The 18127-nt window shown below is 38.1% G+C and overlaps 1 protein-coding gene across 1 annotated transcript in view; it reads left to right on the top strand.

Moving 5' to 3' along the window:
• Positions 1–18127, top strand: part of SLCO4C1 (solute carrier organic anion transporter family member 4C1) — a 76616-nt gene that overhangs the window by 26601 nt on the left and 31888 nt on the right. The window lies entirely within an intron of this gene.

Genomic DNA, 18127 nt, shown 5'->3' with positions numbered 1-18127 from the left:
GCTGGGGTGGAGCAGGCTGGGGACCGCTGTCTGAGGCTGAGGATTGCTTTGAGCTTCATATTTAAATACTAAATATTCTGGATTATGGATTTCCTTTTACCCTTTGGCCTTTAGTTCCTGAACATGTTGCTGGGCAGAACTAGGCACCAGTTTGTTCAGTTCTTAAACGACATAGAAGCTCCCTCTTGTGGTGTCTTGTCAGATCACATACCTTTAATTTAGCGTTGTGAATACTTTGTCAGAAACTTTTTGATTTCACATCAGCATTTGAAATTCAAGGTTCAGATAGTTCCCTCAATTATTAATACCACAGAAGTCGTGTAGTAGGTAAATCTAACTATCTTGTAAAGCTATATTATAACAGATGCAATTTAATATATTGATATTACTTAACATGAATGGTCTTCTTTAGGGCCCTATAGTGTATCTCTGAATGAAATACTGATGTTTCACGGTAGGCTGAAATGTATCCTCTAGGTTTCTGTTAGTTTGTTTTAAGGAAAGGTTAATTTCTTGAGATTTTAAATATGTTAAATATTTGCCTTTTATCTATGTTTGGATAACAGTTTGGCTGAGCGTAAATTTTCTGAGTCACATTATCTTTCACTAATTTGTTATGCCATTCCTTTACTGCCTGTATGGGATTAAATTTTGTTTTAAAGTAGTCTGAGTCTAGCTAAGTGCTTTTTTTTTTCCTTTAATTTCCCTCTGCCTAAGTGACTATCTTTTTTCCTGACTGTTCAAAGAAATCTTTCTTCATCATTAAAATCTAGTAGCTTTATAAGGGAATGTCTTGTTGAAAGTTCTGCATCAAAATTACCAGGATTGTTCTATGTCTCTTAAAATTATAATTAGTCTTTGTTTCAGGAAAGCTGCCTACTTGAATATATGTACTTTTTCTATTCTGATTGATTCTGCATATGTTTGATTTTGTCTGGACATAATTTCTATAATTTTTTCTTTAATCTTTTAAGTCTTGGTTTTTGTTCATTTAATTTTTTTTTTTTTTTTGTATTTTTCAAGTGTTTTCTGTCTGTCCTTGTAATTCTCACAATCTCTATTCTCTTTTTTGTCCATTGCAGCGTGACTTTTATTTCTGTGGTAGTTTTCATTTGTATTTCATGTATTTCCAGGACTTTCAGCCTGCTTTTTCTTTTTAAAATCCCTTATCTCATCACATTTATGAGTTTATTAAATCCCTGTTTTCAGCTTTTGATTTTAAGAACCAATTGTTTTCATTACTTTAAAGGATAGCAATATGGCAATTGTTCTGTTATGTATTTGCTTTTCCTTTTGGGTTATGAGGAAGTTATTTTGAATGAGGTAAATTATTTACCTTGGGGAGCTTTTTGCATGAAGTTTGTATTAACTTTATTGCTGTATAGCATATTACGCGAATTTACCAACTTGAAAAAACATGAATATATTATCTTACCATCTTCATAGTTCAGAAGCCTGGCACAGCTCTGAGTTCTCTGCTCAGAGTCTCTGTCTCAGGGTGTCAGCTGGCTGTATTCTCGTTTGAGGCTTTAGAGAAAGAATTCTTTTGCAAACCTATTAAGCTGTCGTGAAGTATCCGTTTCTTGGAATTGTTGAACTAAGATCTCCCATTTCCTTGATGATTGTCAATGGGAGTTTCTCTCAGTTTCTAGAACCTGCTCACATTTCTTGGCATGTGGTTCTCTCCGTCTTCAAAACCAGTGAAAGTTTACAGAATCTTTTTGCTAATTTAAATCTCTGTCACCGCTTCTGCCCTCCAGAGAAAGCTTCTGCTTTTAAAGGGCTCCTGTGATTAGATTGTTGAACACAGTCAAATCTCAGACTAATTCAAAATCAACCGATTAGTAACTTGTTAGTTAATTAGTAGGATGGACTTACTCTGAGCGTTCCCTTTGCCGCTGTGACATAATCAGAGGCGTGATGTTGTCATAGTCAGGCCCAGGAGTTAGGATTGGGAGCCCCGGGCACTGTTTCAGGGCCCTGCCTAACTTCATGTGCACTCAGGAGAGGGCCTGGAGCTCTGTTCTGGACAAACGGGGATTGTTTTGGCTGAGATGGAGGTCCCTCCTGAATAAGTCATGGAGTGTTTCTTTCCCACATGGAAAGATTGCTATTCAGATTTAGAATTTTTGTTCGGCTCCTCACCTTTATGACACATTCTTCCTTGTTTTGTTCCACCTTTCTGACTTCTCAGTGATGCTAGGTAGACAAGTGTTCTTCCTATAAGATGTTTACATTTATTTCTAAGTGAATTTAGTGTTTTTCTTTCTATAAATTTTTTTTTTTCATCTTGTCATCTAACTTGTGCATGTGAAGCTTACTTTGTTTTGCATATCCTTTTTTTAAAAAAATTAGTTTTGTATCTTACTGCTTTACTAAACTCCCTTATTGTTTTTAGTAGTTTTTCCATTAGTTCTGGAATGAATTCAGTGTCACAAAAAGACAGTTATAATTTTTGCAAATATAAGTGGCTTTACCTTTTGATTTCCCATTCATAGGCTTCTAGTTCCTTTCCCTTTAGTACAACATGAAAATTTGCAAAGTTAGTGTGTATCCTTGTCTTAACTCCTGATTTTAGCAGTCTGTATGTGTACATATACATACCTATGTGTGTATACACACTTATATTTAATTATGTTAAATACATGTTCTTGTTCTATGTTGAATAATATGATTTAGTTGACATTTGTCAATTGTCTATTTAAAATCTATGAAACTGGTCATTTGATTTTTCTAATTAGGTCTAATATGTTAAATTGTAATAGACTTCCTAATGTACTTCTTTATAGAGTCATGTTGTATTTTTTATACATGTTATTGGATTTTGTTGCTAATATTTTGTTTATGACTTTTTTGCATTGATACTCAGGTATGAGATTGGTCTATGGTTTTCTTTGGTGGTGTTAATAGTTTTCACATTATCAATTTGTAGTCAATAAAAATATTTTGGTAATTTTTAATCCTGTTTTTATGTATTGGAGTAGTTTAAGTAGCATTAGACTTATTAATATAAATATTAATATATAAAAATTTAAAAATCCACTTCTTTTCAGTGTGGATGCATGGATATATATCTTATACTTTTGATTATAATCCAATGCTGCTTTATTTTGTTGTTCAAATTATTATAGTTTTGTCTACCTGGAATTTTTCCAGTTGGCTCCTGTGTACCTTTGACTTACCTCCACTATTACAGATATTTTTGTTTGTTTTGAGAACTTCCTATTTCCTTACACTCTGAGATGCTTCAGGATCATCCAGTATATTTCCTGCCCCAGTTCTAGGATTAACTGTTTCTCTCAAGGGCCCTGGTTTCTTTATTACTTTATCATCTAGAGTATAGAGATTATGTATAGATCCTTTTGTCTCTAGTCTTGAAGACTCCACTCATTTCCAGAGTTACTCAGGACCCATCCTCTTTAGTGAGGTTGTTTCACACATTTGCATTAGTTAGATCCTGTTGTCACATTCTACGTTTCCTCCTGAAACTTTATGGCCTCTTAAATGATTTTTTAAAAATTTGTATATTTTAAAGTTTACTCTTTGAACTGTGATGTTCAAATGCATAGTGCCATGTATCCACAATCAAACCATCACAAAGAATAGTTTCACTACCCTAAAAAAATCCTATGGTGCTTCATATATTCAACCGTCCCTCCCCTCTTCCCTTGGCAGCTATTGTCATGCTTTTGCTTTTCCAGATTGTCATATGTTTAAAATTATAATGTGTGTATCCTTTGTGGACTGGATTCTTTCACTTAAAAATATGCACTTAAGATTCTTTGCCTTTCTATGGCTTGACATGTCATTATCAATTTTTATCAATTTTAGGAAAAGTAGTAGAAGGAAATATTCAGAAGTAATGCAGAAAGTAATCCAATATATTGGATATAGTAGTTTTATAAATAAATCTTAGGCCTTGTTTATTTGGGAAAAATAATAAAATAGTATCTGGTAACTGTTACAGAGCCTTAAATGTAGTAATATAAAATGGGTTGTAGCTGGGCTGAGATTCTAATACCCACAAACCTTAGACAGATGAAGTGCTTACAATAAATCTGGAGAGAAGGGCTGCAAAGATCAGTGACAAAACTGATTATCAAGAAGTAAATCCATGCATAAGAAATTTAATGAGATGTACTCTTTGATTGATTTAACAGAATGCTCTACCCTTGTATTTTCTCACTAAAATATATTACATGTATGAATTAAAAATTAAAGTAGTAAAAATGATAGGATAAAACCTAGCATAAATTAATTTATATGTAATCATGGAGAAGAAAAGACTTTTATAAATTAGATATCAAAATTAGAAGCTGTGAAGTAAATTTGAAAAGTTAGTTCACCAAACAACATGCAGGTGGCCAATAAGCACATGGAAAAATGCTTACTTTCTTTGCTGAGTCTTTAAAATGAAATTTAAAAATTGTGTGTGTCCATACATATTTTATTTATTTAACCAGTGAGGTTGGTAGTGATTCAAGTTTTTTTTTATGTAAACTGTTGCTTCATTGCTAATGGGATTTTTACAACTTTTTGATAAGGCAGTTTGGCAAATCAAATGTAAAGATTTACACATGCTGACCTAGAAATTCCACTTTTGGAACTTGTCCTATAGATAGGCTTGCACAGCTATACCAAAATAAATTTTAAAAATATTCATCATGGCATTATTTTGACCTAAATGTATGCATAATATGATAACCTTAATACTTTATGTTATATTGTTGTTTAGTCACTAAATTGTGTCCGACTCTTTTGCACCCCCATGGAGTAGCCTTCCAGACTACATTGTCCGTGGGATTTCCCAGGCAAGAATACTGGAATGTGTTGCCATTTCCTTTTTCAGGGGATCTTCTCAACCCAGGGGTCAAACCCATGTCTCCTGCATTGCGGGTGGATTCTTTACCACTGAGAACCCATGAAGCCCTATATGTTATATTATTAATTAATAAATAGTAGTTGTGAACTTGATAAATAAATCACAAGACATTTATTTTGTGGACTATTATAACACTGCCAATAAAGAAATTTAAATATAGCTTTAAGTTTTAATATCAATATCAAGGATGTCTAGGACATAAGAAGTGGAAACTGGAAGTTGTTGAATATAAGAATAATATGTTTAATATGATCATGTATAAAAATTTTAATGGATATGGCATGTGAATGTGTGAGAAAATGTCTGAAAAATGATCAAATAAACTGTTGACAGGGGTTATTGCCTCCATCTAAGTGGCATGGAAGAGCATAAAGTGGAGAAAGGTAGAGGTAAGGGAGAGTTTGGATTGTTTGCTTTCCTTCTTTTTTTTTTGTTTCATTAACATTTTCTCCATTGCCTTTTTAAAAAAGAAATTTAATTGCAGGATAATTGCTTTATACTATTGTGTTAATATCTGCTGTACATCAACATGAGTCAGCCATAGGTATAAATATGTCCCCTCCTTTTGAACCTCCTTCCCGCCTCCTACCCTTCCCAACCCTCTAGGTTGTGACAGACCATCAGGTTTTAGCTCCCTGCATCACACAGCAAATTCCCACTGGCTATCTGTCTTACACATGGTAATGTATGTGTTTCAGTGTTACTCTTTCAATTCCTCCCTCCCTCTCCTTTCCCCACTGTGTCCATAGGTCTGTTCTCTATGTCTGTGTCTTCAGTGCTGCCCTGCAAATAGATTCATCACTACCCTCCTTTTAGATTCCATATATATGCACTAATATATGATATTTGTTTTCTCTCTCTGACTTACTTCACTCTGTATAATAGGCTCTAGGTTCACACACCTCATTGGGACTGACTCAAATGGGTTCTTTCTATGGCTGAGTAGTATTCCATTTTATGTATGTACCACATCTTCTTTATCCATTCATCTGTAGATGGATATCTGGGTTGCTTCCATGTCCTAGCTATTGTAAATAGTGCTATGACTATCACTCGGATACATCCACCTCTTTCAGTTATGGTTTTCTAGAGTGTATGCCCACTATTTGGACTGTTGGGTCGTATGGTACTTCCGTTCCTGGATTTTTAAGGAATCTCCATACTGTGCTCCATAGAGGCTATATTAATTTACATTCCTACCAGCAATGCAAGAGGGTTCTCTTTTCTCCATACCCTTTCCAGTATTTATTGTTTGTAGATTTTTTTTGATGATGGCCATTCTAATCCTAGGGGGTAGGGGTCAGGGATAGTTTTAATTTGCATTTCTCTAATAATGAGAGATGTTGAGCATCTTTTCATGTTTATCAGCCATCTGTATGTCTTCTTTGGAGAAATGTCTGTTTAGATCTTCTGCCAGTTTTTTGATTGGAGTGTTTGTTTTTCTGATATTGAGCTGCATGAGCTGCTTGTATATTTTGGAGATTAATGCTTTGTCAGTTGTTTCCTTTGCTGTTATTTTCTCCCATTCTGAATGTTGTCTTTTCACCTGGATTATAGTTTTCTATGCTGTGCAAAAGCTTTTAAGTTTAATTAGGTCCCACTTGTTTGTTTTTGTTTTTATTTCCATTATTCTAGGAGGTGAGTTATGGAGGATCTTGCTGTGATTTATGTCAAGGAGTATGCTGCCTATGTTATCCTATAGGAGCTTTATAGTTTCTGGCTTTAAATTTAAGTCTTTAATCCACTTTGAGTTTATTTTTGTGTATGGTTTTAGGAGGTATTCTAGTTTCATCCTTTTACATATAGCTGTCCAGTTTTCCCTTATTGAAGAGGCTGTCTTTTCTCCATTGTATAATCTTGCCTCCTTTGTCAAATAAGGTGCACATAGGTCCATGGTTTTACCTCTGAGCTTTCTATCTCGTTCCATTGGTCTGCATTTTTGTTTTTGTGCGAGTACCATAGTGTCTTGATGACTATAGTTTTGTAGTTTAGTCTGAAGTCAAGAATGTTGATTCTTCCAGTTCCATTTTCCTTTGTCAGGATTACTTTGGCTATTTGAGGTCTTTGTGTTTCCATGAAAATTATGAATTTTTTTGCTGTATTTCTGTGAGAAATACCATTGGTAGTTTGATAGGAATTGCACTGAATCAGTCAGTTGCTTTGGGTGGTACAGTGGTTTTCACAAAAATGCTTCTTCCAATCCAAGAACATGGTATGTGTGTCCATCTGTTTGTGTATCTTTGATTTTTTTCATCAGTGTCTTGTACTTTTCTACATACAAATCTTTTGTCTCTTTAGGTAGGTTTATTCCTAGGTATTTAATGGGACTGTTTCCTTAATTGTGCTTTGATTTTTCATTGTTACTGTGTAGGAATGCAAGGAATTTCTGTGTATTAATTTTATACCTGCAACTTTACTATATTCTTTGGGCAGCTCTAGTAATTTTCTGGTGGCATGTTTTAGGGTTTTCAATATAGTATCATGTCATCTGCAAACAGTGAAAGTTTTACTCCTTTTCCAATCTGGATTCCTTTTCTTTTTCTTCTCTGATTGCTGTGGCTAGGACTTCCAAAACTATGTTTAATAATGGTGGTGAGAGAGGGCACCCTTGTCTTGTTCCTTGTATTACCTTGATCTTAGAGGAAGTGCTTTCAGTTCTGCACTGAGAATAATGTTTGCTGTGAGCTTGTTGTATATGGCTTTCATAATGTTGACGTATGGTCCTTATGAGAGGCTTCCCTGGTGGCTCAGTCTGTAAAGAATCTGCCTGCAATGCAGGAGACCCGAGTTTGATCCCTGGGTCCGAAAGACCCCTTGGAGAAGGTAATGGATATCCACTCCAGTATTCTTGCCTGATGGATTCCATGGACAGAGGAGCCTGGCAGGCTGTAGTCCATGGGGTCACAAAGAGTCAGACACAACTGAGCAACTAAATACATGTGCACACATGATCCTTCTGTGTCCACTCTTTGGAGAGGTTTTATCATAAATGAGTGCTGAATTTTGTCCAAATCTTTCTCTGAATCTGTTTAGATGATCACATGGCTTTTGTCTTTTGATTTTTTAACATGGTGTGTTACATTGATTATTTTGCATATACTGAAGAATCCTTGCATCTCTGGAAAAAAGCCCACTTGATCATGATGTGTGGTCTTTTTAATGTGTTGTTGGATTCTGTTTGCTAGCATTTTGTTGAGGATTTTTGTATCTATGTTCATCAATGTTATTGGGCTGTAATTTTCTTTTTGTGGCATCTTTGTTTGGTTTTGGTATCAGGGTGATGGTGTCCTTGTAAATTGCATTTGGGAGTTGTCCTTCCTCTGCAATTTTATGGAAGAGTTTGAGTGGTATAGGTGTTAGCTCTCCTCTAAATTTTTGGTAGAATTCACCTGTGAAGCCATCTGGCCCTGGGCTTTTGTTTGTTGGAAGATTATTTTATTACAGTTTCAATTTCTGTGCTTGTGATTGTTCTGTTTATATTTTCTGTTCAGTTTTAGAAGGTTATACCTTTCTAAGAATTTGTCCATTTCTTTGAGGTTGTCCATTTTATTGGCATATAGTATAGTTGCTCATAGTAGTCTCATGATCCTTTGTATTTCTGCATTGTCTGTTGTAACTTCTTTTTCATTTCTCATTTTATTGATTTGAGTCTTCTCCCTTTTCTTCTTGATGAGTTTGGCTAATGGTTTGTCAACTCTGTTTATCTTCTCAAAGAACCAGATTTTGGTTTTATTGATCTTTGCTATAGTCCCCTTCATTTCTTTCTAATTTATTTTTTCTTTGATCTTTATGATTTCTTTTCTTCTACTAACTTTGGGTGTTTTTTTTTTTTTTTTTTTTTGTTCTTTTTCTAATTGCTTCAGGTGTGAGGTTAGGTTGTTTATTTGATGTTTTTCTTGCTTTTTGAGGTAGATTTGTATTGCTATATCTGAAGTTATGACATTTCTCCCAGCAATATTGATTCCAGCTTGTGCTTCTTCCAGCCCAGCATTTCTCATGATGTACTCTGCATATAAGTTAACTAAGCAGGGTGACAATATATAGCCTTGATGTACTCCTTTTCCTATTTGGAACCAGTCTGTTGTTCCATATCCAGTTCTAACTGTTGCTTCCTGACCTGCATACAGGTTTCTCAAGAGGCAGATCAGGTGGTCTGCTATAATGGCAGATAGATGGGGAAACAGTGGAAACAGTGGCTGACTTTATTTTTCTGGGCTCCAAAATCACTGCAGATGATGATTGCAGACATGAAATTAAAAGATGCTGACTCCTTGGAAGGAAAGTTATGACCAACCTAGATGGCATAGTAAAAAGCAGAGGCATTACTTTGCCAACAAAGGTCTGTCTAGTCAAGGCTATGGTTTTTCCAGTGGTCATGTATGGATGTGAGAGTTGGACTATAAAGAAAGCTGAGTGCTGAAGAATTGATGCTTTTGAACTGTGGTGTTGGAGAAGACTCTTGAGAGTCCCTTGGACTGCAAGGAGATCCAACCAGTCCATCCTAAAGGAAATCAGTCCTGGGTGTTCACTGGAAGGACTGATACTGAAGCTGAAACTCAAATACTTGGCCACCTGATGCGAAGAGCTGACTCACTGGAAAAGACCCTGATGGTGGGAGGGATTGGGGGCAGGAGGAGAAGGGGACGACAGAGGATGAGATGGCTGGATGGCATCACCGACTCAATGGACATGGGTTTGGGTGAACTCCGGGAGTTGGTGATGGACAGGGAGGCCTGGCGTGCTGTGGTTCTTGGGGTCGCAAAGAGTAGGACACGACTGAGCGACTGAACTGAAGTGAACTGTATTGCTATAATCTCCCTCTTAGCGTTGCTTTTGGCACATTCCATAGGCCTTGAGTTGTTGTGTTTTTATTGTAATTTGTTTCTAGGTATACTTTTAATTCCTTTTTTATTTCTTCAGTGATCTCTTGGCTATTCAGAAGCATATTGTTTAGCCTCCATGTGTTCGTGTTACTTTACAGTTGTTTTTTCCCCCTGTAGTTGATATCTAGTCTTAAAGTGTTGTGGTCAGAAAAGATGCTTGGAATGATTTCAGTCTTCTACAATTTGCCAAGGCTTGATTTGTGACCCAAGGTGTGATCTGTCCTGGAGAATATTCCATGTGCACTTGAGAAAAAAAGTGAAATCTACTGTTTTGGGATTAATTGCCTTGTAGATATGAATTAGGTCCAACTGGTCCAATGTATCTTTTAAAGCTTGTGTTTCATTATTAATTTTCTGTCTGAATGACCTATTAGTGTGAGTAGGGTGTTAAAATATCTCACAATTATTGTTACTTTGATTTCCCCTTAAATAGTTGTTAGCATTTGCCTTATGTATTGAGGTGCTCCTATACTAGGTGCATTTATAATCATTATATCTTCTTTTTGGATTGATCCCTTGATCATTATGCAGTGTCCTTCTTTGTCTTTTGTCATGGTCTTTTTAAAAAAGTCTACTTTATCTGATATGAGTATTGCTACTCCTGCTTTCTTTGATTTCTGTTTGCATGGAATATCTTTTTCTAGTTCCCTCACTTTCAGTTGTATGTGTCCCTAGGTCTCAGGCATATCTCTTGTAGGCAGCATATATAGAAGTCTTGTTTTTGAATATGTTCAGTCAATCTGTGTGTTTTGGTTAGAGCATTTCATCCATTTACATTTAAGGTAATTATTGATACGTATGACAGTATTATCACTTATTGTTTTTGGTTTGTTTTTGTAGGCCTTTTCCTTCTCTTGTGTTTTCTGTCTAGAGAAGTCCCTGTAACGTTTGTTGTAAAGCTGGTTTGGTGGTACTGATTTCTCTTAACTTTTGCTTGTCTGTAAAGCTTTTCATTGTGTCTTTGAATGTGAATGAGATCCTTGCTGGATAGAGTGATCTTGGTTGTAGATTTTTTCCTTTCATTCCATTTAAGTATATTCCACCATTCCCTTCTGATCTGCAGAGTTTCTGTTGAAAGATCAGCTGTTAACCTTATGGGGATCTCCTTTTATGTTACTTGTTGCTTTTGCCTTGCTGCCTTTAATATTTGTTCTTTGTGTTTAATTTTTGTTAGATTGATTAATATGTGTCTTGGCATGTTTTTCCTTGAGTTTATCCTGTATGAAAATCTCTGAACTTTCTGGACCTGGGTGGCTATTTCTTTTTGCATTTTAGGGAATTTTTTTACTATAATCTCATCACATATTTTCTCATGCCCTTTCCTTTTGTCTTCTGGGACCCCTGTGATTCAAATGTCTTTATGATTAATATTGCCCCCAGAGGTCTCTGAGACTGTCCTCATTTCTATTTAGTCCTTATTCTTTAGTATGCTCTGCCTCAGCCACTTCCACCATTATATCTTCCAGCTCATTTATCCATTCCTCTGCCTCAGTTACTCTGCTATTGGTTCGCTCTAGTGTATTTTTCATTTCAGTTATTGTGTTGTTCATTGCTGATTGTCTATTCTTTAATCCTTCTAGGTCCTTGTTGATCATTTCTTTCATCTTCTCTCTCTGTGCCTCCAGTCTGTTTATCCGTGCCTCCATTTTATTTTCAAGATTTTGGATCATCTTTAGTGTTATTACTCTGAATTCTTTTCCAGGCAGACTGCCCATTTCCTCTTCATTTGTTTTGTCTTTTGGGTTTTCACCATGCTCCTTTATCTGCTGCATGTTTCTCTGGCTTTTCATTTTGTTTAATTTACTATGTCTAGGGTCTCCTTTCTGCAGGTTGGAAGGTCATAGTTCCTTTTATTGTGGAGTCTGCCCACCGTGGGTGGTGTTGGACCAGTGCCTTGTGAAGGTTTTCTGGCTGGTGGATGGAGCTGGGTCTTGTCTCTCTGAAGGGCAGTGCCATGTGCAGTAGCGCTTTTTGTTGTGTCTCTGGGTTTAGTATGCTCTGAGTGGCCTCTGTGCTAATGTGCAGGGTTGCGCTCCTGTCTTGCTGAAGGATTGGCATGGACCATCTGTCACTGGAGCTTGCTGACCTCAGGGTAGGGTTTGATCTTAGTGTTGAGATGGAGACCTTTGGGAGAGCTCTCATTAATTAATATTCCATAGGGTTGGGAGTTCTCTGGTCATTCAGAGTCCTGGACTCAGGTCTCCCACCTCAGGGGTTCAAGTCCAACCCTTTACTGTAGCACTAAAACCTCACAAGCCACACAGCATAGAAGACACAACCCCAAGACTGTTGGTAAAAGCAACACTCAGCATCCCAGAACACCCAGAGGAACTCACACAAAAGTCCTCCAATATTTCTAGGAAGGTCTCTAGATCTGTTGTGGGCAGTGTGGGGTCTGCCCAGTCTCAGATCTGGCCTTACTCCGGCTTGTACTTTGTCCTGACGTCCACAGTAGCCCCTGGAGTCCACAGTCTCAGGCTGATTGTGGGGATTTAATCCACTTCTGTGGCAGCTAATTCTCTTTTTCTTCTTTGGTCACACAGCCCCTGGTGGTTCTGCTTTGGTTTTGGGTCTGACTCCGCTTGGAGATGGGCTTCCCAGGGGGCTCAGTGGGTCAAGAATCCTCCTGCAATGCAGGAGACACTGGGTTGACCCCTGGGTGGGGAAGATCCCCTGGAGGAAGGCATGGCAACGCACTCCAGTGTTCTTGTCTGGGAAATCCCATAGACAGAGGAACCCGGTGGACTGCAGATCACCGGGTTGCAAAGAGTCAGACACGACTGCAGTGACTTAGGAGGCACACATTCACTGCTTGTAGGTTGCCCTCTCATGACTGTTCCCTGCCTAGACATGAGAAGGCAAGAGACTTTTTAGGACTCATTTGCTCACTCTGGCTGGGGAGAGGGAGGGGGTATGGCAGCCACAATTGGGATGTACTAGGGGATGCCTATTGCAATAGAGACCTTCTGGATGTCCTTACAGCCTGATATGGGTCATGCGCGCTCTCAGAGCAATTGGCCCCAGATCGTGGGTCCCTAAGAGGAACCAAGCTGCTTATCCTCTCCGCAGGGTGCAGGCAGTAACCTGTGTCCGCTCACAACCTGGTGGTAATTGCCACCTCTGGGGTCTGAATCGCATCAGTGGTGTTTTGTCTGCTGTTTCAGGCACTTTCCCTGGGTTTGGTGGTGGCTTGTTGTTCAGTCACTCAGTCATGTCCAACTCTTTGAGACCCATGGACTGCAGCACGCCAGGCTTCCCTGTCCTTCACCATCTCCCAAAGATTGCTCAAACTCATGTTCATTGAGTCAGTGATGCCATCCAACCATCTCATCCTCTGTCGTCCCTTTTTCCTCTTGCCTTCAGTCTTTCTCAGCATCAGGGTCTTTTCTGATGAGTCAACTCTTCATATCAGGTGGCCAAAGTATTGGGGCTTTGGCGTCAGCATCCATCCTTCCAATGAATATTCAGGGTTGATTTCCTTTAGGATTGACTGGTTTGATCTCCTTGCAGTCCAAGGTACTCTCAAGAGTCTTCTCCAGCACTACAGTTTAAAACCATCAATTCTTCAGTGCTTAGCCTTCTTTATGGTTCAACTCTAACATCTGTACATAACTACTGGAAAAACCATAGCTTTGACTATAAGGATATCTCAGCAAAGTGATGTGTCTGCTTTTTAATAGACTGTCTAGGTTTGTCATTACTTTTTTTCCAAGGAGCAAGCATCTTTTAATTTCATGGCTGCAGTCACTGTCCACAGTAATTTTGGAGCACAAGAAAATAAAGCTTGTCAGTGTTTTCATTTTTTCCCCAACTCTTTGCCCTGAAGTGAAGTGATGGCACCAGATACCATAGTCTGGTGGCTTGCATTTCCTGCTGTGGAATTGTAAGTTGCAGTCAAGTCTAATTCTGCCTGGGGCTCTGACTGGTTTTGTTGGTTTTGGTGGCCGCCGGCAGGCGCTCCCTCAGCTACTGTCTGTGAGTGCAGAGTTGGGGTGTCCCGGTGACAAGGACCTCTTGCCCCCCTGGGATGCCATCTTCTCCCTGACTCCCTGTGCTGTGTCATCCCAGCTCCCCCAGAGAACCTGCATGGAAGCCAGCCCAGGTCCTCTCCCTGAGGTCCAATAGCTGCACCCGAACCACAACACCCTGCCCTCACCTCCGCTGCAGGCGGAGGCATCCAAGCTTCTTCTTGGCCATGGTGTGTTGTTGGCCGTGATTTCTGTGGTGGATTCCCTCTGTTGTGCCTTCTGAGCAGCCGCCACTGTGCTCCCCTCTGTGGTTCTGAAGCTCCCCTGACCCCACCTGTGAGAGAGTTTCTTACTGTGTGGAAACTTTTCCTCCTTCAGGTCTCTGTCCTGGAATCCTTTGTTTCTTTTATTATCTTTATCTTTTGCCCTGCCTTGTTCTAAGGAGACTGGCTTGCCTTTTTGAGAGTTTGGGTGGTTCTGCTAGCATTCAGAACTTGTTCTGTAGGAGTTATTCCATATGCAGATGAATTTTTGATGTATTTGTGGGGAGGAAGCTGATCTTGCCTTTTTATTCCTCAGCCATCTTCTCTCCTAACCCTGGATATTTTTCTTGATGCTCTTCAAACATGTTGAAAATTTATTTAAACAAGCAAGTTGAAGCTCATCAATTACTTCCTCCGGGAAAAACAAAAAAACACCAAACCCCATAGAATATTCATATAATCAAAATGTCTACAAGATTATTACAACAAAATATTTTCCTAAAGGCAATTTATCTATTATAAAAAAGGAACTAGGAGGAAACAGTAAAGCAATAATGCATATCAGTTCAGTTCAGTTCAGTCGCTCAGTTGTGTCCGACTCTTTGTGACCCCAAGAACCACAGCACCCCAGGCCTCCCTGTCCATCACCGACTCCCGGAGTTTACTCAAACACATGTCCATCGAGTTGATGATGCCATCCAGCCATCTCATCCTCTGCCCCCAATCCCTCCCAGCATCAGGGTCTTCTCCAATGAGTCAACTCTTTGCATGAGGTGGCCAAAGTATTGGAGTTTTAGTTTCAGCATCAGTCCTTCCAGGGAACACTCAGGACTGATCTGCTTTAGGATGAACTGGCTGGATCTCCTTGCAGTGCAAGGGACTCTCAAGAGTCTTCAACACTACAGTTCAAAAGCATCAGTTCTTCAGCGCTCAGCTTTCTTCACAGTCCAACTCTCACATCCATACATGACCACTGGAAAAACCATAGCCTTGACTAGACGGACTTTTGTTGGCAAAGTAACGTCTCTGCTTTTTAATATGCTATCTAGGTTGGTCATAACTTTCCTTCCAAGGAGTAAGCGTCTTTTAATTTCATGGCTGCAGTCACCATCTGCAGTGATTTTGGAGCCCCGAAAAATAAAGTCTGACGTTGTTTCCACTGTTTCCCCGTCTATTTGCCATGAAGTGATGGGACCAGATGCCATGATCTTAGTTTTCTGAATGTTGAGCTATATGCCAGTTTTTTCACTCTCCTCTTTCACTTTCATCAAGAGGCATTTTAGTTCTTCTTCACTTTCTGCCATAAGGGTGGTGTCATCTGCATATCTGAGATTATTGATATTTCTCCCAGCAATCTTGATTCCAGCTTGTGCTTCATCTAGCCCAGTGTTTCTCATGATGTACTCTGCATATAAGTTAAATAAGCAGGGTGACAATATACAGCCTTGACGTACTCCTTTTCCTATTTGAAACCAGTCTGTTGTTCCATGACCAGTTCTAACTGTTGCCTCCTGACCTGCATGCATATACATATGTTCAATTTAGCAGTGTATCAGGTAATAAGAGATTGATAGTCTAACCTACTACCTTCAGGACAATGAATATTGAAATCAGGAATTATAATTCAAAGGTTTGACATGGCCAGGAAAATATCACAAATAATGCAGACTTAGTCCAGTTATAAGTATAGATTACCTGCCAAAATATCTGCCAACCTCTTATAATATGAATATATACAATATTATAGAGAATATTTTAGATACAAAATTTTAAGAATTATTTTTATGCATTGAATTTGCATCTGAAACTTTGATGCCTGTCAGCCAGTTAAGGAACATTCAGAATTGGTGCTTCAGGGGCCCTACATTTCATCAGTGTGGAAATAATAAGTCTTGACCTGATATCAAGAAAATGAAGATAGAATTAGCTGACGTCATTTTTAAAATACAAATTCCTGGATGCTACACTAAAGTGAGAGGGTTGGGAATATATTTTTAACAAGTCTCTTAGTTCATTAATATAATATGATGAGTTTGTTTGTGTGTGTGTTAGTTACTCAGTCATGGTTGACTCTTTGTGACCCCAGGCACTGTACCCTGTCAGGTTCCTCTGTCCATGAGACTTCCCAGGCAAAAATACTGGAATGGGTAGCCATTCCCTCTCCTCCAGGGGATCTTTCTGACTCAGGAAGTGAACCCAGGTCTCCTGCATTGTAGCTGGGTTCCTTACTGTTTGAACTACTGGGGAAGCCCATGATGAAGTTAGAAAATATGAATTTATTATGCCCAGCCATTAAATGTGATATTTTCATAAAAGGTTTTATTTAATCAAACTTAAAGATAACCATTTTCAGGTATCCAAGTTAGAAAGAAAGAGGTAAAATTATCATTTTATGCAGATGATATGATATGTAGAAAACCCTAAAAGAGTTCACACAAAAACTACTAAAATTGATAAATGAATTCAGCAAGGTAGCAGGATACAAGTTTAACCACACAAAAATCTGTTGTATTGCTTTGCACTAACAATGAAATATCAGAAAGGAAAAGTAAAAAGACAATTCCTTTTAAAATTTCATTATGAAGGTAAAATAAACCTGACCAAGGAGGTAGAAGACTTGTATTTTGAGAACTATAAAACATCGATAAAGAAAACAGAAGATACTTTTAAGAAATGGAAAGATATCCTATGGTCTTCGATTGGAAGAATTAATATTGTTAAAATGGCCATACTACCCAAAGCAATCTATAGATCTAATGCACATGCCTATCAAATTCCCGATTACATTTTTCACAGAACTAGAACAAATAATTCTAAAATTTATATGGAGCCATGAAAGATCCAGAGTTGCCAAAGCAATCCTGATGAAAAAGAACAAAGCTGGAGGTATAACCTTCTCATATTTCAGACAATATTGCAAAGCTATAGTGGTCAAAACAGTGTGGTATTGGCAGAAAAGCAGATGTGGATTAATGGAACAGAATTGAGAGCTCAGGAAAAAAAACATACACATATAGGGTCAATTAATCTTTGACAAAGGAGGCAGGAGTATATTATGGAAAAAAGACAATCTTTTCAGTAGGGGATGTTGGGAAAGCTGAACAGTTGCATGTGTATCAGTGAAATTAGAACATTCCCTCACACCTGACACAAAAATAAACTTAATGGCTTAAGGACTTAAATATAAGACATGACACTTTTATAAAACTTCTAGAAGACAGCATAGGCAAGACGTTCTTTAATATAAGGTGTAGCAATGTTTCCTTAGGTCAGTCTCCAAGTCAATCGAAATAAAGGTGAAAATAAACAAATGGTGCCTAATCAAGCATATAAAATTTTATATAGCAAAGAAAACCATAAAGAAGACGAAAAAAGACAACCTACAGACTGAGAGAAAATAGTTGCAAATGATGTGAACAACAAGGGCTTGATTTCCAAAGTATACCAATAGCTCATACAACTCAATAACAAAAAAAATCCAATCAAAAGATGGGCAGAAGACCTAAATAGACATTTCTGCAAAGAAAACATACAAATGTTCAATAGGCACATGAAATATGGTCAACATCACTGATTATTAGAGAAATACAAGTCAAAACCACAATGAAGTATGCCCTCATACTGGTCAAAATGGCCATCATCAAAAAAAAAACCAAAAAAACAAACTACATCAAATGCTGGAGGGAGTGTGGGGAAAAGGAAACCTTCCTACACTGCTGGCAGGAATGTAAATCGGTGCAGCCACTGTGGAGACAGTTTGGAGGTTCTTTAAAAAACTAAAATGATCCAGAGTCTACTCCTGGGCATTTATTCAGAGAAGACTCTAACTTGAAAAGATACTTGCCCCCCAGTGTTGATACCTGCATTATTTACAATAGTCAAGACAGGGAAGCAACTTAAATGTCTATCAATAGGTGAATAAGATAGGATGCAGGGTGTGTGTGTGTGTGTGTGTGTGTGTGTGTGTGTGTGTGTGAATATATATATACACACACATACAGTGGAATAATAGTCAACCATTAAAAGAAAGAAATAATGCTCATCTGTAGTAGTAACATGGATGAACCTAGAGATTATCACATTAAGTGAAGTAACTCAGAAAGAGAAAGAAAAATACCATATGACCATATG

This window comes from Muntiacus reevesi, chromosome 1 (genome assembly GCF_963930625.1).
Source record: "Muntiacus reevesi chromosome 1, mMunRee1.1, whole genome shotgun sequence".
Lineage (NCBI taxonomy): Eukaryota > Metazoa > Chordata > Mammalia > Artiodactyla > Cervidae > Muntiacus > Muntiacus reevesi.
This window is presented reverse-complemented; position numbering and strand designations above follow the sequence as displayed.